This window comes from Herpailurus yagouaroundi, unplaced genomic scaffold (genome assembly GCF_014898765.1).
Source record: "Herpailurus yagouaroundi ecotype Mexico unplaced genomic scaffold, PumYag 201, whole genome shotgun sequence".
NCBI classification, from domain to species: domain Eukaryota; kingdom Metazoa; phylum Chordata; class Mammalia; order Carnivora; family Felidae; genus Herpailurus; species Herpailurus yagouaroundi.
In genome coordinates, this window is record NW_024412432.1 from 3,802,720 (window position 1) to 3,822,335 (window position 19,616).

Here is a 19,616-nt window from a genome sequence, read left to right on the forward strand (position 1 = left end):
CATGGATTTCAGTCATTCTGAGGACCGATCCGTTTCTGGTCTACCTTTATCCTTTGCTGTATCCATTCGGAGTCCCAAACAAAGCCCTGGGAGGTGTATCAGCGCTGCGCCCCATTGCTAGCCCGGGAACTCCATTTTTTTCCCCCTCCATCTTTGTGGGACTACCAAAAGCTCAGTCCAGCTTCTCAGCCTTGCGGCCACCATTTTCCCTCTCAGAATTCGTAACGGGCTTGAAGGGAAAAGTGACCCCATCTATGTGCATCTTGCCTCTCGTAGCTCCCTTCAGGCGCTGAATCTTCAAAGTCTCCCTGTCCTGTTTACTCTCCTGACTTCAAGCGGAATAGATATACACTTTTTTCCCCCTTCAATCTAACTTTTCTAGCTGCTCTTAGAGAAGAGGTTAGCCCCAAAGAAACTATTTAGGCATTACTGGGAGTTAAACCCTCAACACATTTTTTTTTTTTTAATTTAAAATTTGTGCTAAGATACACGTGCTGTAACGTTTATCATCTTAACCATTTTTAAGGGCGCAATTCGGGGCATGAAGTACGTTCACACTTTGCGCAGCCATCGCACCGTTCATCCACAGAACTCTTTTCACCTTGCAAAGCCCTAACTCTGAGCACACAAACCAACAATCGCCCAGCCCCTGGCCACCGCCATTTTACTTTGTCTTTATGAAAAGGACCGGTCTAGGGGCCTCACGTGAGTGAAACCTTCCTAAATTGTTCTTTCTGTGACGGATTTATTTCATTTAGCATAACGTCCCCAAGTTTCACCCATGTTGTCAGAATCTTCTTCCTTTTTAAGGCTGGCTAATGTTCGATTGTATGTATACATCCCATACAGTAACCACCACACTGTTTTCCGTAAAGGCTGCACTATTTTACATTCCCACCAACAGTGCGCAAGCGTTTCGATGCCTCTACGTCCTCTCCGACACTTCTTGTTTCCTTTTTTTTCTTTCTTTTTTCTTTTATGTTAGCCGTCCTAATGGATGGGAGAGGGTGGCTCATTGTGGTTTTGATCAGCGCACTTTTGATGGTTATTGCTTAAATTTGCACTTTGGACTTCATTTTATACCTGTAGGTCATCTCTAGAAGATAATCTTATAGATTATCTCCATAAATACTGTGTAGTAGGGACTCAGCTTGAGCCAAGCTGAGAATTTTACTTGTCAGGCCTTCCAGGTGAACTGATGCTCTAAGCCTGTTGGATGTCTGTCTCGATGATGGTGAGGTCTCAGTTAAGGCCAAGAGCTATCCTGGTCCAGTGCTGTCTGTCAGCATTATTTCTGCCCTAGGCCCCGTCCTTTCGACTCCTCTGCCGCTTGGATCCTGAGAAAAAGCTCACATTAGCACAACCTAAAAAAGTGACTTTGATTAAAATCTGTTTATGGCATTGCTTGGTGTCTCCCTAAGGAGAAGATCCACATACTCAGTGAGAAAAGAAGTCATCTGGCTCTGAGTACATCTTCCAGAGTGGGAGCAGTCTGGGTTGTGAGACACAGAGAAGGTGGCCAGAGGCCGAGCAGGGTCTGTCTGCATGCTTGCTCTCCTCACGAGGAAGCTGACTGCATCCTGAAGGGCGGTGGGTTTGGAAGGAATCATGCTTTGTGTTGCAAGTGACAGCAGCACCTGGGGGATGTCAGGACACATCTGACCAGACTTGTTAATAAGCTCGTATGAACCACCCTGGATAATGTCAGAAATATTTAGGGGAGCTTTTTATGGAGAATAAATTTAGAATGCGAAGCAGAGGTCTGGTTGGGTGAAATATGGACTATTTGTATTAATGTGACTTCATTTGTACCCAGAGCTGGTGAAATATTAGGAAACTTAAGATGCAGGCAGGTAGAAGGTCTTGGGATCTAGTTGCTAAATAGAGGCTAGCTGGAGCCTGCTGGGTTTAGCAGCTATTTGACGAAACCTATCCTCCTAGTTCTTCACACACATTCCTGAGATAGAAATCAACCACATTTCTGGAGGCCATTTCTTCCATAGCATTTCTCACTTTGTTGTACTAAAAAAACAACAACAGAACCCCTCATGTTCCTGTATTTTCAGGAAGTGATATCATATGTACATAATGGTAGAATTAGCCCCAGGATTTCGCTCTATTGAAACACAACAAAAGAAAGCTTTGTCACTAATTACTTACAAACTTATTATTGGTGTCATGTAACTGTGTAGGTAGTGATTTCAGCAGAAAAACAAGAATTGTAGGCAGGTATGCCTAAGTCCCAGCGTAAACCACGTATTATCTGTAATAATGGTAATCAAACTAGCTGACTATTAGATCCTTAAAAGATCTTGGTTTAGATGTAACGCTTATGTTCACTGTCTAAATACAATTTTAAATAGGCCCACTTTTAATGCCCAGTGTGAATAGAGAGGAAAGTGATGTGTGTGTGTGTGTGTGTGTGTGCGTGCGTGTGCGTGTGCGTGTGTGTGTGTGTGTGTGTGTGTGTGTGTATTCAAGCTCCAAAAACTGCCCTTTCTATATGGGTGAAAACCTGCAGACACATACTTACACGTGAAATGTTTTTTAATGTTTATTTATTTATTTTGAGAGAGAGAGAGAGAGAGAGAAAGAGAGAGAGAGAGAGACCATGCTCATTAGAGCAGGGAAAAGCAGAAGGAGAGAATCCCAAGCAGACTCAGCCCTGTCAGCACAGAGCCTGTGCATAGGGCTCGATCCCATAAGCCATAAGATCATGACCCAAGCCGAGACCAAGAGCCAGACGCTTAACTGACTGAGCCACCCAGGTGCCCCAGCATACAAACATTTTTATTAAGAGCTTAGAATATAGATGTATTGGCCACAGTTTTTGCCCGCAAGAAACAAAGAATCTAATTAGATATAGACACAGTGTTTAGTAGACCTGGGAGAACAAAACTCCTAGGAATGGAATAAAGTTTGATTTACAACTTGAAGTACCAAATAACTAAGGCTCAGATTTGATCAAGCCTGAAAGGTTAGCGAGAATCCAGCACCAAAGGTTAAAGCAACAAGGTGGAAAAACAAAGCTGGTTAGGCTGAGATATCTTCAGAAAGCTTGAGGGAGAATCTGTGACAGAAAGCTCCAGTTGCCTTGGCAAAGAAAATGGCCAGAATATTTCTCAGAGCAAAGGAAAAAGCTGACCTCTTAAAAGTAGGGCAGCTGGGTTGAAATTTATGCATTCGGTCTCCTGTGTGCAAAAAAACTATAACTTTGTTTTGTATTACTGAGTTCATCTTTCTCTGGAGTCTTCCAGTTAATGTAAACTTGCCAAGTTGAAGGTAACCCAATCTCTTCTGGTTTAAATTCCAGTTCACTTCAAGGTTAAAGTCTCTATCAGGATGGCTCCTCTCTTTTTTCCTCCTTTCTATGAGCTCCCAAAGTGGACGCTCTGTGTAGAGGGGTGGAGGGGGGTGCTCCCACTACCTCCTGCCAATAAGAGCTGGAAGGACCAAAAGTCTGAACACTGATTGGTCTTCACAGGTTTCTAATACACTAGGGCCAGATAATAAGGCAGTGGTGCCATCTGGTTCTATTGGACACCGGCACTGGCAGCTGAAGCACTCATGGGTAGGGTAATTTACGGTCTCTTCTCTCCTCATGGATAAGGTACCATGTTGATTGTTCCTGGGAACTTGTCCACCTCCCCAGGCGGGGCCTAACTTTCTTTCTTTCTCATTCTGTAGATTTGGCAAGATCTTGCCAAGTCTACCACGTAGTCCTAAGTGTGGGCACACTTAGGTTTCTTTGTCCCTGTTGTGGTAGTTCTCCCTGGCAAGCTAGCTAGCCTTTCCCTTTAGCTACCTTTTGTGTACCAGCTACAGTGCTTGTGGAAACTGCTGGAGTCCACATGCAGTGCATGAAGACTAGGGAATGCCATTTTAGGCCCAATTGTTTAGAATCTCCTAGTGCCCTTGCTCTTCTACGGGCTTGCACCATATTGGTTTCCACAGGAAAGTGGAAAGCCAGTCTGGATGTTCTCAGATTCCCCTTCATCTATTCAAGATTTCCATCAGACTTACTGTTTTCTCACATTCTCCTTTTGGCTGACTCCTAGGACTGTCTGGGGTTCTGGCCGACTTCTCAGTCGAGTCTTATGTTTTCCATCTCTCTCTATCTCCTTTACCCTTTCCTGTCCATCTTCTCTAGTGAAGAGGCCCTTTCTTTTTTCTTGGTTTGGACTTCTTTCTTCTTATCCTCTTTCTTGACTGTATGTCCGCATAAAAACTCTGTTTTCTGAGTAGACCAGGACTGGTATATAATTGGGATATTTATTAAAGGAGAGACATAAACATATATAAGGAGAGATTTTGAGGAAAAAATATTCTCAAAAAAGCCTGGTTTTTAACATTATCTTCCTATGAATCCAGAATAATCAACTTTGTTGATTAATCCAGAATAAATACATCTTTATTGAAGGTGTATCTACCCCTCCTTCCCTGGGATAATAGTCTCATGAATTATCCTCAATGGCAAATATTCACAAGGCATTTTATTTACTGAAGGATTAAAGAGTACATTGCAACTATTTTCAATGTACCTACATACCCACAGCTACTGAATAGATAGGCTTCTAAAGTTCCCTTATGCCCATCTTTCAACCATGTTCTTCTGTAGTGTGTCCACTTTGAGTTGGACAATAAAAAAAGGCACCTAATTATACTTCAAGGAGTATGAACAGGTATCCCTAATAAGCAATTGCCTGGAGTGATGTGTGGCTGCACAAATACTTACAGGTTGTCCATACACTTTACTCCATGTTATAACTTTGATATCAAATGGTACATGCCATTAGGTTACTTTTTCAAAGCATTCCCTTGATGTTCAACTTTTATTTTCTTCTTACAGCAATGATACAAATGGGATAAAATATTAACTCATCAAGGGGAGGCTCTGTTTCCCAACAGTTTTTTCCATATAATTTTTTTTTATCTGAAAAGGAATGTAAATAATATAAATTCTCCCTAGGCATAAATAGTTTGTTTTAGAGGTGAGTTTTTTTTTTTTAACTTCATAATACTCTTGCTTAACATTCTTCCTACACACTGAGTTAGACTTTTCCTTTTAAGTACAAGCCAGCCAGAAGACAATTGGAATTCATGAAATCTGCCCATAAATAACAGTAGTCCTCTGGAGTTTATGATCTAATCCTGTATATTTCCATACTGTCTATCAACACAAGCATAAGAAAATAAAATTTCATGGAGGCCAAAAAACACAAACTAATTGCGAATGGCAATCAGATTGTAGTGCCTCGATATGCCTTATGTTAGTTTACGTAAAGTATGTTTGATAAATACTTATTACTTATGGGCTGGAAGGAGATGCAAAGATCAGTTTACAGTATTTTGAAGTGATTAAGAATTAAAGCCATCACTTACTGATACATAAATATCTGGACCTATGCTAAGTCATTTTATTACAAACTAAAATATATTTTTTCAGTCACCATTGATAAGATCTGGCTTCCTTGCCAAGGATTGTGCCTCAGGGACAGGAGTAAGTAAGATGTTATCCTATTCATAATTCTATTACTAATCTCACCATTTTTATCCCTCTACATAAGGGGAGGTTGCGAGTCTTTTAAAAATGCCAGATTTACAACTACCTCAGCAAAAGTCAAGAATGAATTATCTGGATTTGCCAGACAGTGTTTAGTGAGAAGGGCTTTATGTGATGAGGTGGTTCTTTCAAGATATTCTCATTGCTACTTGTTTCAAAAGACAACTTAGAGCATTTTTCGTTTTATATTAATTTCATTAAAGTATGTTTGATACATACTCATTATGTGCCAGGAACTGGGTCGGAAGGAGATGCCATTTCCCTTCAGCTTGAAAACATTTCTCATAAGCTTTATTTTTCATACTGTACAATAGGAACAAGAAGGCAAAACTATTCCGCTCTTGGTGCGGAAAGAGACGGACAGCATAGATTCATAAAAATAACCATGCACATTTATCTACGGCTTTCTATTTCTTAAGGTACGTCGGCATGTATTATTTATCTCATAAGAAGAACTCTGGTGATATCAAAGATTTTAAAATAGGAAATGGATGCTGGCTTGGAGCCATCAAAGTCTTGGATCCAGGGTAAGAAATGGATTTCCTTCTGGTCTAAGGAATAAAGTCCCTTTGACTTTATTTTTCCATCCTATGCTGGCCTTTTGAGTGTATGTGCCTTGTTCTTATTTAGGTCATTGGAATATGTACTCTTTGAACCCATCCAAAAGGGCAGTTATGATTAAGGGGATTCGATCCAATAAATCAAATCTGCAAGGTTCCAAGCCAGGAAGAATTTGCTTCCCGTGGACTAGAAGGATACATTTTATTATTTCTCCATCTGTAAGTTGTTTCTCCGGATTCATAGGAGGCCCCAATCTACTACATAGCCACACTAGTTCATTACAGTGTAACGCTAGGTGATGGATGGAATTGGAAGGCTATAGACAGCAGAGGAAGGAAAGGCGGAAAAGAAGGAGTGGAAGCAGAAAGCCAAAAACTGCTTTAAAGAAAGGGAAAGAAGCAAATCAAGTGCAAGGGTGGGGAGGGACCAGGGCAAGGGTAGATGTCCAAAGACACTCAGCTTGATTAGAAAGGAACTGATTATTTCTTTAAAAGAAAATTTTGTAACCAGATAGCTTGCACAATCTTTAGAATAATGTATCTAAACAGGAAAAAAAAAATTAGCAGCAGCTATGCTAAACATTAATAGTGATTAGCTCCGGGTTGCAATATGAGTGATTATCATTATTGCCATTTGCTTTTTTGCACTTTTCAGACCCCACCAAACGAGACCAAGCCAAATCAGATCAAATGAACCTTCACAAACTCCTTTCTGGCTTTATTATTGACAGCTGGCCACATCACCGCCTCTCCAGAGAAATTGTTCCATGTAACGTCCAACTCACAGCCATGTCCGTACCATAAATCAGAAAAGTTTGTTGAACACGTACTACATGCAACTTGTGTTGAGTTAAAAGCACTTCATAAAGTGAGTTCAAATTTCTAATTCCTAAAATAAAGCTTTTTTTTTTTTTTTCTTATTTTGCCAACAAGTGCTTATATCCCTTTGGTTCATTTCTGTTCTTTGCAAAGTAGAACATAGTATTAGTAATTGTAGGAAAACACATTTATGCACCCTGGAAAGTTAGTGTTGGTGCTGGTCATTTTCCAAATAAACAACTGAACTGAACTTTTTTGAGATGAAAGAGTTATTGCAGTTAACTCCCAGAATTACTTGGTTCTGTCTGGATTCTTGTTTTAATTGATTTAAATACTGTGTGCTATCAAATTCCTGTTTCCCGAGTTCAAAGAGAAGTGGCTGATCCAGAGAGATGAATGTTAATGATAAGAAAAGGACAAATTCAATACTCCCAGGCTATCCAAATAAAAACACAATATATTTTCATCCTCGGCCTACTAGTGAAGAATTTAATCTTTAGTAACATAAAGCTTTTGGCTCAAGATTTCTAGACCACTGACAAAAGAAGATGGTTGTGAATGATTGATACTTGCAAAAATAATTTGTAACTCGTTATTTATTCTTAAATAATGAACTCATATTTATTTAAGGCCCAGTCACATGGATGATATTGCCACAAGATTTACTCGCTCATTTAAATGGACTTAAAACCTTTAGTTTTTGGCCTTTTCTTGCATTTTTGCAAGCTGGGAGAACCAGTTTCTTTTAGTTTGTTACCAGTATCAAAGAAGGCATCCCAGAGCCTTTGGTGTTTATTGTGTATTTTTATAAGAGAGAAGATTGTTTTTAAGTTTTTAAGAAATCAGTTGGTGTAGTTCATTCCGTTGCTTGTTGACTATCAATATAATACGGGTATGGCCCCAACGTGAAAGCAGACTGTTAGCAAGTGAGGGTTTTGGAGTTAGTCTCATCTACTCGGGCAAATCCCTTTCCTCTCTCTGAGCCTCATTTTATGCAACTGTAAAACGGGGACTAACAGCTCTACCTCATGAGGTTATTACGTGACTTAAATGAGACGATGTAGCGAAAGCATTAAGCATTAAGACAAGTTATGATACGCATTTAATTTTCAAGGGGCTTACTGCTGTTTTGTTGTTAACCAACATAGCTTATTCAAGACCAATCAGTCCCCCACTGTCCGCCTTGAATACTTACCTAAAGCCATTTCTAAACTGCTGCTCTGTCCCCAACCCCTCGTGTCTCGTGTCTCTTTCATTTGCTCATTCAAATCTCTTAGTCTGGATGTCATTTCTCACATAATGACTCCTTTCTTGAATCTCTTGTGGCTCTTTCCTCCCTTTTAAACAGGCTTTTTCATGCAGCAACACGGATGGACCTAGAGGGTATTATGCTAAGTGAAGTAAGTCAGAGAAAGACAAATACCATATGATTTCACTTACATGTGAGATCACATGTAACAAGTGAACAAACAAACAAACAAGCAAAGAAAAAGCAGAAATAGACCCATGTATACAGAAAACAAACAACATCAGGTACTTTTTGAAAAGTTGTGTTGAAAGGATAGAGAATCAACTCTGTGCCAAAAAAAAAAAAAAAAAAAAAAGGAAGAAAGAAAAGAAAAGAAAGAAAAACAATGTATAACCTGATTCTAATCATGAAGAAATAAACCCAAATTGCTTGACTTTTTCAAAAGTATCAAGGTCACTGGGGAGAAATGAAGACTAAGAAACTGCTCCAGATTAAGAGACAAGAAGCATGTCGAGAAAATGTTGCATGTGATTCTGAATGGGACCCTGGGTGAGATGTTTTTCTTTTTTTTTTTTTTCTTGTTTGTTTGTTTTTTTTTTTCTCAAAATGACATTATTAGAATAACTGGTGATATTTGAATAAGGCTTGTAGATTAGATAATAGCATTCATCACGTTAAGCTCCTGGGTTTGATCACTGCATTGCGATTTTGTAAAACAATGTCCCAGTTTATGCGGAGTAAAGAAGCATTATATCTGCAACTGGGTTGCATAGTTCATAAGGAAAATAATTAATACACATATTTACAGAGACAGATAAAGCAAACATGTAAAATGATAACAGTTGGGAAATCTCTGTGAAGCATATACAAGAGTTCTCTGTACTCTTCTCGCAACGGTTTCACAATAAAAGTTTTAAAAAAATGGACTTTTTCTATGATGACAAACATGATCAGTAGTTTCCCACTTAGTAGGTATTTGGGGGAAAAAAACTGTAATCTATTCCTATTAGGAAAAGTGACGTTTTAAACAATATGTGGCTTAAAAAATGTTTTTAAAATAGAAACAGACGCAGAAAGAACATTTTGCAAATGAATGTTTGAAAATATTTCTTGGGGCGCCTGGGTGGCGCAGTCGGTTAAGCGTCCGACTTCAGCCAGGTCACGATCTCGCGGTCTGGGAGTTCGAGCCCCGCGTCGGGCTCTGGGCTGATGGCTCGGAGCCTGGAGCCTGTTTCCGATTCTGTGTCTCCCTCTCTCTCTGCCCCTCGCCCGTTCATGCTCTGTCTCTCTCTGTCCCAAAAATAAATAAACGTTGAAAAAAAAATTAAAAAAAAAAGAAAAAAAAAAGAAAATATTTCTTGTTCTCATGCCTTTTAAAAAGCTTTATGACTATACCCATACAAGGCTGCCGTGTCTCACCCTTGAAGGAAACCATGAAAATAAAATGATCTAACCCACTGAAAAGTCTTCCAAATGTGGCATCGCAGTAAAAATCTGTCCTACTGTTTGTGATGCAGATAATCGGCACTCTAGAACTACGTGGCTTAAAATAATTTAATACTATCTCTTACAGTCCTGGGTATAGACAGGCTTAACTGGATGGTTCTCACTTGGGGATGTCTCACACAACTGCAGTCACAGGTGAGTGGGGTTGAAGTCACCTGAAGATTTTCTCATTCACATGTTTGCTGTCTGGGCAAGCTTGGCTGGAAGTGTTGAGAGCTAGCCAGCATCTCTTTCCTTTTCTACCCACATTGATGGCCTGGGTTTCCTCACAACCTGGCAATCTCCTGGTACTCCATCTTATGCAGTGGCTGGCCTTCCCCAGAAAGTCCAGAGTCTTCAATACGACCAAGTCTCAGAAGTCAGCCAGCGTCTGGGGCACCTGGCCGGCTCGACTTTGGCTCAGGTCATGATCTCGCAGTCCAGTCTGTGAGTTCGAGCTCCACGTCGGGCTCTGTGCTGACAGCTCAGACCCTGGAGCCTGCTTTGGATTCTGTGTCTCCCTCTCTCTCTCTCTGCTCTTCCCCTGCTCAGGCTCTGTCTGCCTCTCAAAAAAGTAAGTAAGTAAATAATAAATAAACATTAAAAAAATTAAATCAAAAAAGAAATCAGGCAGCTTCATTTTAACAATACCCCATTGGCTAAAGCAGTCACACATTAGCCAAGATTCAAGGGAATGAAAGAACAGACTCCGTCTCTCAGTAGGGAAATGACTTGCATTTGCTAGGAGGGAAGGAATTGATGGTGGCCACATTGGAGACAAGCTCCCAACACGTACAGAAACGTGAAACGTTCTGATTACTTCCTAAGGAGAACATATTGACACGCAGAGCAAATGGACATTTACCAGCCACACTTTAGGAAAAGACTGTGATTAATTGGTGGATGGGATTTAAAAATTCATATCAGGATTTAGTCAGTATGGTCCAGCATGTACTTCTTCCCTCTGAGTCTTTGTGGGGTAACATTTTCAGCTGTGACAGCCAATAAGCTGAACCTAAGTTTTGAATGACTGCATCATAAAGTATAGAGTCAAATATTTTAAAAAAGGGAGCATATTCCATCACGTATTTTCATAAAAATATTACTATTAAGAATAGTTTTATTAAAAGAAAAAGCTTTTGACTTAATGTTATAAAATATTAACTAGTTTATATAATTTCTTTTAACTTCTATTTTTGTATATAGTTTAGGTACATAATATGTCCATACAGTTACACATTAGAGAGAGACAGCCTACTGTTTTGCTAAGGACATAGATTCTGGAGTGAGATGCCCTGATATGAATCCTGGTTCCATGGTGTGACTTCGGACAAGTTACTTGACCTCTCTGTACCTCAGTTTTCTCAACTCTAAATAGAAGCAATCGATATTACCTATGTCATAGGTATAAGGACTGAGTTAATATAGGTCCAAGCATGTAATAGTTAGCTATAACTATTACTATTTAGCAGTATTTTTTATTTTTTTTAATTTTTTTTTCAACGTTTATTTATTTTTGGGACAGAGAGAGACAGAGCATGAACGGGGGAGGGGCAGAGAGAGAGGGAGACACAGAATCGGAAACAGGCTCCAGGCTCCGAGCCATCAGCCCAGAGCCCAACGCGGGGCTCGAACTCCCAGACCGCGAGATCGTGACCTGGCTGAAGTCGGACGCCTAACCGACTGTGCCACCCAGGCGCCCCTAGCAGTATTTTTTAAAATAAAACTCCAGTCCCTTTGTCAGAATGATTCTACATCTAGGTATGGCTATGGAGACATACTCATGTGCTCACAGAGCAGCTTTTGCAGGGCTGTCCATGGAAGCATCATTTGTAATGGGGAAAAATGGAAACTGTATAAATGCCGAGGGGAAGAGTTAACAGAGTGTGGGATACAGACACAATCGAATACTTCACAGTGGTTCCAAAGAGAAAGGCAAATTTACATGTATTGATGTGGCAACATCCCCAAGACATGAAGTTAAAAATCAAGTTATGGAACAGTCGGGTACGATATAATTCCGTATATGTAAAAGACAATCATAAAATTAAACCATATGCCTCTAATGTAAATATTTGTGTTTATATATAAATATTTGTATGTCTATACATGCATATAAAAAAGGTCTAGAAGAATCTATGCCACATTGAGCTTACAGAGATGTGGGTGGAACAGGGTGGAATGGGTTGTTCCCCATTTTGTAAATGTTTTATAAGAAAGTATCAGTATAATGATCATACAACTTAAGATACATTTTAAAAAGAGTGTGAGAGTCACCTGTCTAGATTGTGGCAGGGAAAGTGCATTGAACTTGATAATTAGTTATGTAATTGTGGTCAGAATGGGGAAAGTGACCAGTGGGTTTTTGGTGTTCTTTATTCTTAAAGACTACATTTCACCCACTAATTTCAATATAGTAAGAATTTTTTTCTTCATTTTTAAAGTTAACAAGTGATGGCAAGAGATGTCTTGAGAACATTTATGTAGTCAGTATCACAAGAAGAACATCCAAGAACTCGCTCATTTTGTTCCTTTTAAGACCCATCATGGATAATAGTTTATGAACTTAAAAAAAAAAAAAAAACATTATTGATTAATCACGCCCATGGTGAGAGATTGCTTTTGCTGCAGTAAGTATTCCATTCACTTCCTTGAGGAAAGAAAGAAAGTAGTATGGCAGATGATTAAATTCATATCGTATATTATTGCTAAGTGCGAATCACTTTTCACAAGTCCTGAGTGTAATCTTGTCTTGATATATAACTTCACTACATGCCTTGAAGCCATTGGCAGGTCTCCAAAGAGACAAAGCAGAACTTCAAATGTTATTTCAGATCACTGAGGAAACAGGGGAAGTGAGATTGATCTTGCTTTAAATGACTGGAGTCGGGCTCCGCGTGGGCTAGTTTTTTTCTGCCTTATTTTGGGGGCTGTGCTTTGCCGATGAAGCGGTGTTGCCCGGATTCAAAAGCTGAGCTAAGCCAAGAGCTCAGTGGAACAAAGAGGGAAAGGGGTGCCCTCCTCCAACAGCTGTCTGCGTGTGTCAGCCCAGGTTACAGCCGGGAGCAGCTGTGCCCGGACCCACATGTGTCCCCGTGGGAAAGCCAGCTCAGAACTAACAGGAAGAAAAGTGACTCCTCTGATTTCAGAAAAGCAACTTGATCCCCTTATGGAAAGTGAGGGCCATTGCAGTTTTTGCTATGGGTTAGAGAGAGTCTAAGGCAAGACTCCATCCTCAAACTCTGCCCTTCAGGGGGCTGAGCAGCTCTGATGAAAACCCAAACAAAACTCCTGAGCCAGGGAAGGAGATCCTTCCACGTGGCGGGTGCCCAAGGGCCAGCTATGATGAGGTTTTGCTTTGGGTACCTGGAATGGGAAGGGAAGAGAACTTGCTTGCTCTGCCTGGTTTCCATATGAAACCATAAACACCGACCTGGAGAGCTGGGAGCTGGGTGAATGGTCATCACCAACCAGCTTATGGTATTTCCAAAAAGAAAGCCTTTTCAAAACCCACAAGGGAGCACCATGTGATGAGCTGAAAGCAGTGAGGGGCTGGAAGTGTAGAGGAGGCAATTTTCGAGGCTCCAGTGGCCCAGGCCACGGAGAAAAATATTTGTAAGCAAAATGCTTCCATCCTCCCCAGTGCCTGTGGTGATCCAGGGGCTCTGCTTCCCCGTATGGATGATGGGAGGCATGTGACTAACAGAGCCTGAGATGAAACAGCATCCCTGCTCATATTGAAGCCACCTTAATGGAAACGCTGAATAGGTTTACTGGGTCCAGACATAAAGGGACCTCTATGATACAGCCCTGGGACTGGACATTAGGACTGTTTCTGGGTTTGTGCATGTGTGTGTGTGTGTTTAATTGTTTTTGGTTTAGGTTTTTTTTTTTTTTTTTTTTTTTTTATGGGCAATGCATTCATATAGTTCAATAACCGGAACATATTAGTAGGCATCTAGTAAGATTGTTTTCCATCCTACCAGCTTCTGCTCCTCTCCATGGGCGGCCACTTCCTGTTTAACTATCCTTTCAGGTTCTCCTTATGCAAACACACACACACACGAATATGGATTATTGCTCTCCTTTTGTTTACTTAATGGTAGTAAGTTATAGAGAGTTCTCATTCCTGCCCTCCCCCTTTTTCTTCTTACAGTTTTATAACCTCCCACTGTATGGACCTATAAGGATTAGTTTAACCAGTAGCCTGTGGATGGACCTTAAACTATTTCTTAGTCTTCGGTGATTATGCAAAGAATGACATTGTCATTTCATGCATATACAAGTTTTCTGTATAATAGATTTCCACAAGTAGAATTACGGGGCCAAATGGCTTGTGGGTTTTAAAGATGTGGCCAATATTCTAGATGCTCATAAGCCATCTATGACAATTTTCCACATTCTCACCAATAGAGTAAGTGTATTCACACCAAGCATGAATACACTCGGGAGCTATGCCACCTTGACAGGTGAAAATTAGTATCTCCTCATAGTTTTAATTTTTTTTAATGTTTATTTATTTTCGAGAGAGAAAGAGAGAGAGAGAGAATGAGTGGGAGGGGCAGAGGGAGATGGACACAGAATCTGAAGCAGGCTCCAGGTTCCGAGCTGTCAGCACAGATCCCGATGCGGGGCTGGAATCCACTAACTGTGAGATCATGACCTAAGCCAAAGTCAGACACTCAACTGACTGAGTCACCCAGGCACCCTCATAGTTTTAATTTTTATTTTTCTCATTATGAGTGAGGTTGAACTCAAACATCTTTGTTTGAGTTATTTCTATTTCCTTTTCTGTAAACTGGTGTGTGCATAAAACCCTGTCCATATCTGTTGCTTATATTTGTGTTGGGTTGTCGGTCTTTTCTCATGAATTTTTGCAATTGAGTACTTCCAGTGATTTTTTATTAGCTTTTCATTTTCATTCCAGTATAGTTCACATGCAGTGTTACATTAGTTTCGGATGCACTCTATAGTGATTCAACACTTTCATGTATTACCTGGTGCTCATCACAAGTGCACTCCTTAATCCCTATCACCTATTTTACCCCTTCTGCATCCCACCTCCCCTCTGGTAACCATCAGTTTGTTCTCTATAAGCTTCTTGGCTTCTCTCTCTCTCTCTCTTTCCTTCGGTCATTGTTTTGTTTCTTAAATTCCACATATGAGTGAAGTCATATGGTATTTGTCTTTCTTTGACTGACTTATTTTGCTTAGCATTATACTTTCTAGCTCCATCCATGGTGTTGTAAATCCATCCAGTGATTTAAAAAAAAATTGGTGACTACATTTTTCATTTGTAGAACTTTTCACTGTCTCTTCATTACATTTTCTATTTATTTGCTGTGACTTTCTATCTTTTCATTTGTTTCAAGCACTCATAATTACTTTAAAATTAAAACATTTGTATAGTAACTGCTTTAGAATTCTCATCAGATAAGTACAATATCTGTGGCATCTCAATACCGATGTCTGTCGATTGCCTTTTTTAATTTGAGATTTTTATGGTTCTCAGTGCGATGAGATTTTGGATTGTGTTCTAGACATTGTGAGGACCATGTGACTCTGATTCTTACTTAAATCTTTTATTTTAGCAGGTAGTCAACCAGTTTAGACTGAGAATGCATGTCTTGGTCCTCTTTGTGGGCTGTGGTTCAAATGTCAATGTCAAAACCTTGGCAGTACTGTTATGGCATGCCCCACTGTGCATTAAACCCAGAGGCCAGTCTCGAAACTAGGTGATGTTTCAGATCAGTATTCAGTTTTTCTGTCCTTCCAAACCATTACTGAATAGTTCTTGTCTGTTTTATGCACAGGTCCCTGAGAGCTCTACCCAGGATTTCATAATCAGATTTAGAAGCTCACTCCCTTTAGTTCTCTCCTCCACATAATTCACTTCACTGTATTCTAGTTAGGGGGTGGGGGGAAGGATATCATCTCTTTGTTGCAGGAAGAGGGATGGCTAATTGGGTTCTACCCACTGCTCTTACCTGCAGCACCTGGTAAGAAGGGGAAGGGACAAAGCTTTTCTCTTTCTTTCTTGGGGGGGCAGGGGGCATTTGACTACAGAAGGGAAATATGCAGATATGGTCAAAAGTTTTTGCCCTGAAAAACACAAATATTGTATGTTTTGGTCCTTTGGCTATAGAAAGAAGACTTTTCCTGGGCTTTTAAAAATCTGTACCCATGATGCTTCTGGGTGGTCCTCTCCTGAGCTCAAGCTGCCATATATAGGAAGTGAAAAAATTTAACAAAACAAAACAAACAGACAAGCAAACAAAACCCAGGAACTCACTACTGGATGGGTCCTTGAGCCTGGAGGGCCCTTGCTAGTCTATCTTTTTTCCTGTAACTTCTGAGTCTTCTTTCAGTTGCTTTATGAATTTTGTCTTGGCTGTTTTGATACCATCAGTGAGAAGAATAGGGTGGGGTGTCCTTATTCTAGCTAGTCTGGAGCCTAATCTAGAACCTTGTTCTATCTAGTTGTGGAGATCTACTCACTTTTGAAGAAACTATAGCCCAGAATCTACTCTTTACCTTCCTCACCTCACTGGTCCCTGAAAACCCCTGCAGCTCATTTCCCTGAAACTGCGTCGTTCAGTTTGGATTCTAGTCAGGGACACTTTCTGATCCCATCTCTCTGTCCAGCAAGGACTGTGGGGGTCTCCTAACTCTAGCTCCGCATGTCTTCTACCTGGGTGAGCTGAAGGCTTTCATGTCTGTGTAAACTAAACTCCCCCATAAACCATGGCTATTTAGGTAGTAACTCTTGGATCAGTCCCCATGTTTATCTCCTGAGGGCAAACATTAATGCTCAGAGCCAGCTGGTTAAGCCCATAAGAAGGAAATACTTGCATAACCACCTCATAATATGCAAAGTCCTCTCCCACTAAGTCTTCAAATTTCACATTATTCCATCTCTTCTAAAAGTCTGCTCTGAAATTATGCTCCCATAAGGCTGCCATCCCAAGCCAGCTGAGTCCCAGACACTTCTTTGCCTGCCAGTGCTCTAGGTCTCCCCCTACAGGACTTAATTATGTTCTCAGTCAAGGGTCTTTGCTTGAAGCCCTTTCTGTTTTTTCCCTATGTCTAGGTTCTTTTTCGTTTTAACTCATATCTCTTCCGCTTTAACAAACAAACAAACAAACAAAACAGCATGTAAATAATGATAGCAACAGGAACGGCAATCGAGCAAAAGCCTTTTTTCACACTGCTATTCTCCTTTTCTTTCCAAATTCCTCTTTTTGTTTTTATTTATTTTATTTATTTTTGGATTCTAAATCATTTATTTGGAGGCCTGCTCCCCACCCCCGGGAGGTGCAGCTTAATCTTTTCTGTTCTAAATATGGACTAAACTTAATGAGTTGATTTCAAAAAGTACAGTTTGGAAGAGGGTAAAAAGTAATTTTATAGTGGAGTAACTTGGCAAACACACCTTGGCCAGATAATCGAGGTTAACATCAATAGTGATAAATCCTCTATTGCTATATACTTCCTTCTTATGACTGTATTTGCTGCATCCCAAAGGTTTTGGACCATTGAATTTTCATTATCATTTGCTCCCATGTATTGTTTTTTAATTTATTCTTTAATTTGTTGGTTGAGCCATTAAATCTTTTTTTTTAATTTAACTTTTAAAAAAATCTACATCCAAATTAGTTAGCATATAGTGCAACAGTGATTTCAGGAGTAGATTCCTTAGTGCCCCTTCCCCATTTAGCCCATACCCCCCCACACCCCCTCCTGTAACCCTCTGTTTGTTCTCCATATTTATGAGTCTTTTATGTTTTGTCCCCCTCCCTGTTTTTATATTGTTTTTGTTTCCCTTCCCTTATGTTCATCTGTTTTGCCTCTTAAAGTCCTCCTGTGAGTGAAGTCATATGGTATTTGTCTTTCTCTGACTGGCTAATTTCTCTTAGCATAATACCCTCTAGTTCTATCCACGTAGTTGCAAATGGCAAGATTTTATTCTTTTTGATTGCTGAGTAATACTCCATCGTGTGTGTGTGTGTGTGTGTGTGTGTGTGTGTGTGTGTATACCACATCTTCTTTATCCATTCATCCATCGATGGACACTTGGGCTCTTTCCATACTTTGGCTATTGTTGATGGTGCCGCTATAAACATTGGGGTGCATGTGTCCCTTCGAAACAGCACACCTGTATCCCTTGGATAAATGCCTAGTAGTGCAATTGCTGGGCTGTAGGGTAGTTCTATTTTTAGTTTTTTGAGGAAACTCCATACTGTTTTCCAGAAAGGCTGCACCAGCTTGCATTGCCACCAACAATGCAAAAGAGATCCTCTTTCTCCACACCTTTGCTAACATCTGTTGTTGCCTGAGTTGTTAATGTGAGCCATTCTGAGAGGTGTGAGGTGGTATCTCATTGTGGTTTTGATTTGTATTTCCTTGATGATGACTGATGTTGAGCATTTTTTCATGTGTCGGTTGGCCATCTGGATGTCTTCTTTGGAGAAGTGTCTATTCATGTCTTTTGCCCATTTCTTCACTGGATTATTTGTTTTTTAGGTGTTGAGTTTGATAAGTTCTTCATACATTTGACATACTAACCCTTTATCTGATACATCGTTTGCAAATATCTTCTCCCATTCTGTTGGTTGCCTTTTAGTTTTGCTGATTGCTTCCTTCGCTGTGTAGAAGCTTTTTATTTTGGTGAGGTCCCAGTAGTTCATTTTTGCTTAAGTTTCTCTTTTTAGAAAGTAGTTTATTCATTAAAAATTACTTTTATTTATTTTCCAGTTTTATTAAGTTATTATTGTCTGACATTACTGCATAAGTTTTAAGGTACATAGCACAACAGTTTGACATACATATGTTATGAAATGGTCACCACTGTAGGCTTAGTTGACATCCATCATCTCATATAGATACAATAAAAAGAAAAAGCAAAGAAAAGAAAGAAAAAAATGTTTTTCTTGTAATGAGAACTCTTAGGATTTACTCCCTTAGCAACTTCCCTGTATATTGATAACTGTTGTTAATTACAGTCATCACACTGTGCATTTACATCCCTAGTACTTATTTGTTTTGTAACTGGAAGTTTGGACCTTGTGACCACCTTCCTCCAGTTACCCCCTGCCTACACCTGCCTCTGGTAGCTACAAATCAGATCCCTTTCTATATAAGCTTGTTTTGTGTGTGTGTGTGTCTTAGATTCCACACATAATTGAGATCATACAGTATTTGTCTTTCCCTGACTTATTTCACTTAGCATAATGCCCTCAGGGTCCACCCATGTTGTTGCAAATGGCAGGACATCTTTGTTTCTTTATGTCTTGCCAAATATCTTAAAAGAACAATCTGTATTTTCATATCCTACTTCCCAGCTTTGCTAAACTCCTATTACACCATTAAAAATTTCCCCATCAAGGTCCTCAGCAACCTGACTATTGCCAATTCCAGTAAGAACATCCTACCCTCCCACCTCCACCTTGGCTCTTTCTCAAAACTCTCAATTCTTGTGCTTCTGTGACCCTCCTGTCTTCTTCCCAACTCTCTAACAGTTCTTGGTCTCCTTCATGGATATCTCAGCAACCCATCCCTTCAACACAAATTATGATAATAATAATATCAATAGTAGAAACCATCTGCCACTTTTAGTGTGCTCTTATGCCAAGTTCTAGGCCAGGTATTTGGAATGCATTATTACATTAAATATCATATTAAAAACCCACAGCAACATCCATTGTGGAAATGTGGTCACTGAGAAATGTCCAGCTATTTGCCCAAGTTCATGCAAACTATTCCATGACAGAGAATGAAAGTGTAAGTTTTCTCAAGCTGTGCATTCTTGGCCAATTTCTCAGTTCACTTCAAATCCTCTCCTTGAATTCTTTTGTTCACTCTCATAGTCTTTTTTTTTTTTTTTTTTTAACGTTTATTTATTTTTGGGACAGAGAGAGACAGAGCATGAACGGGGGAGGGG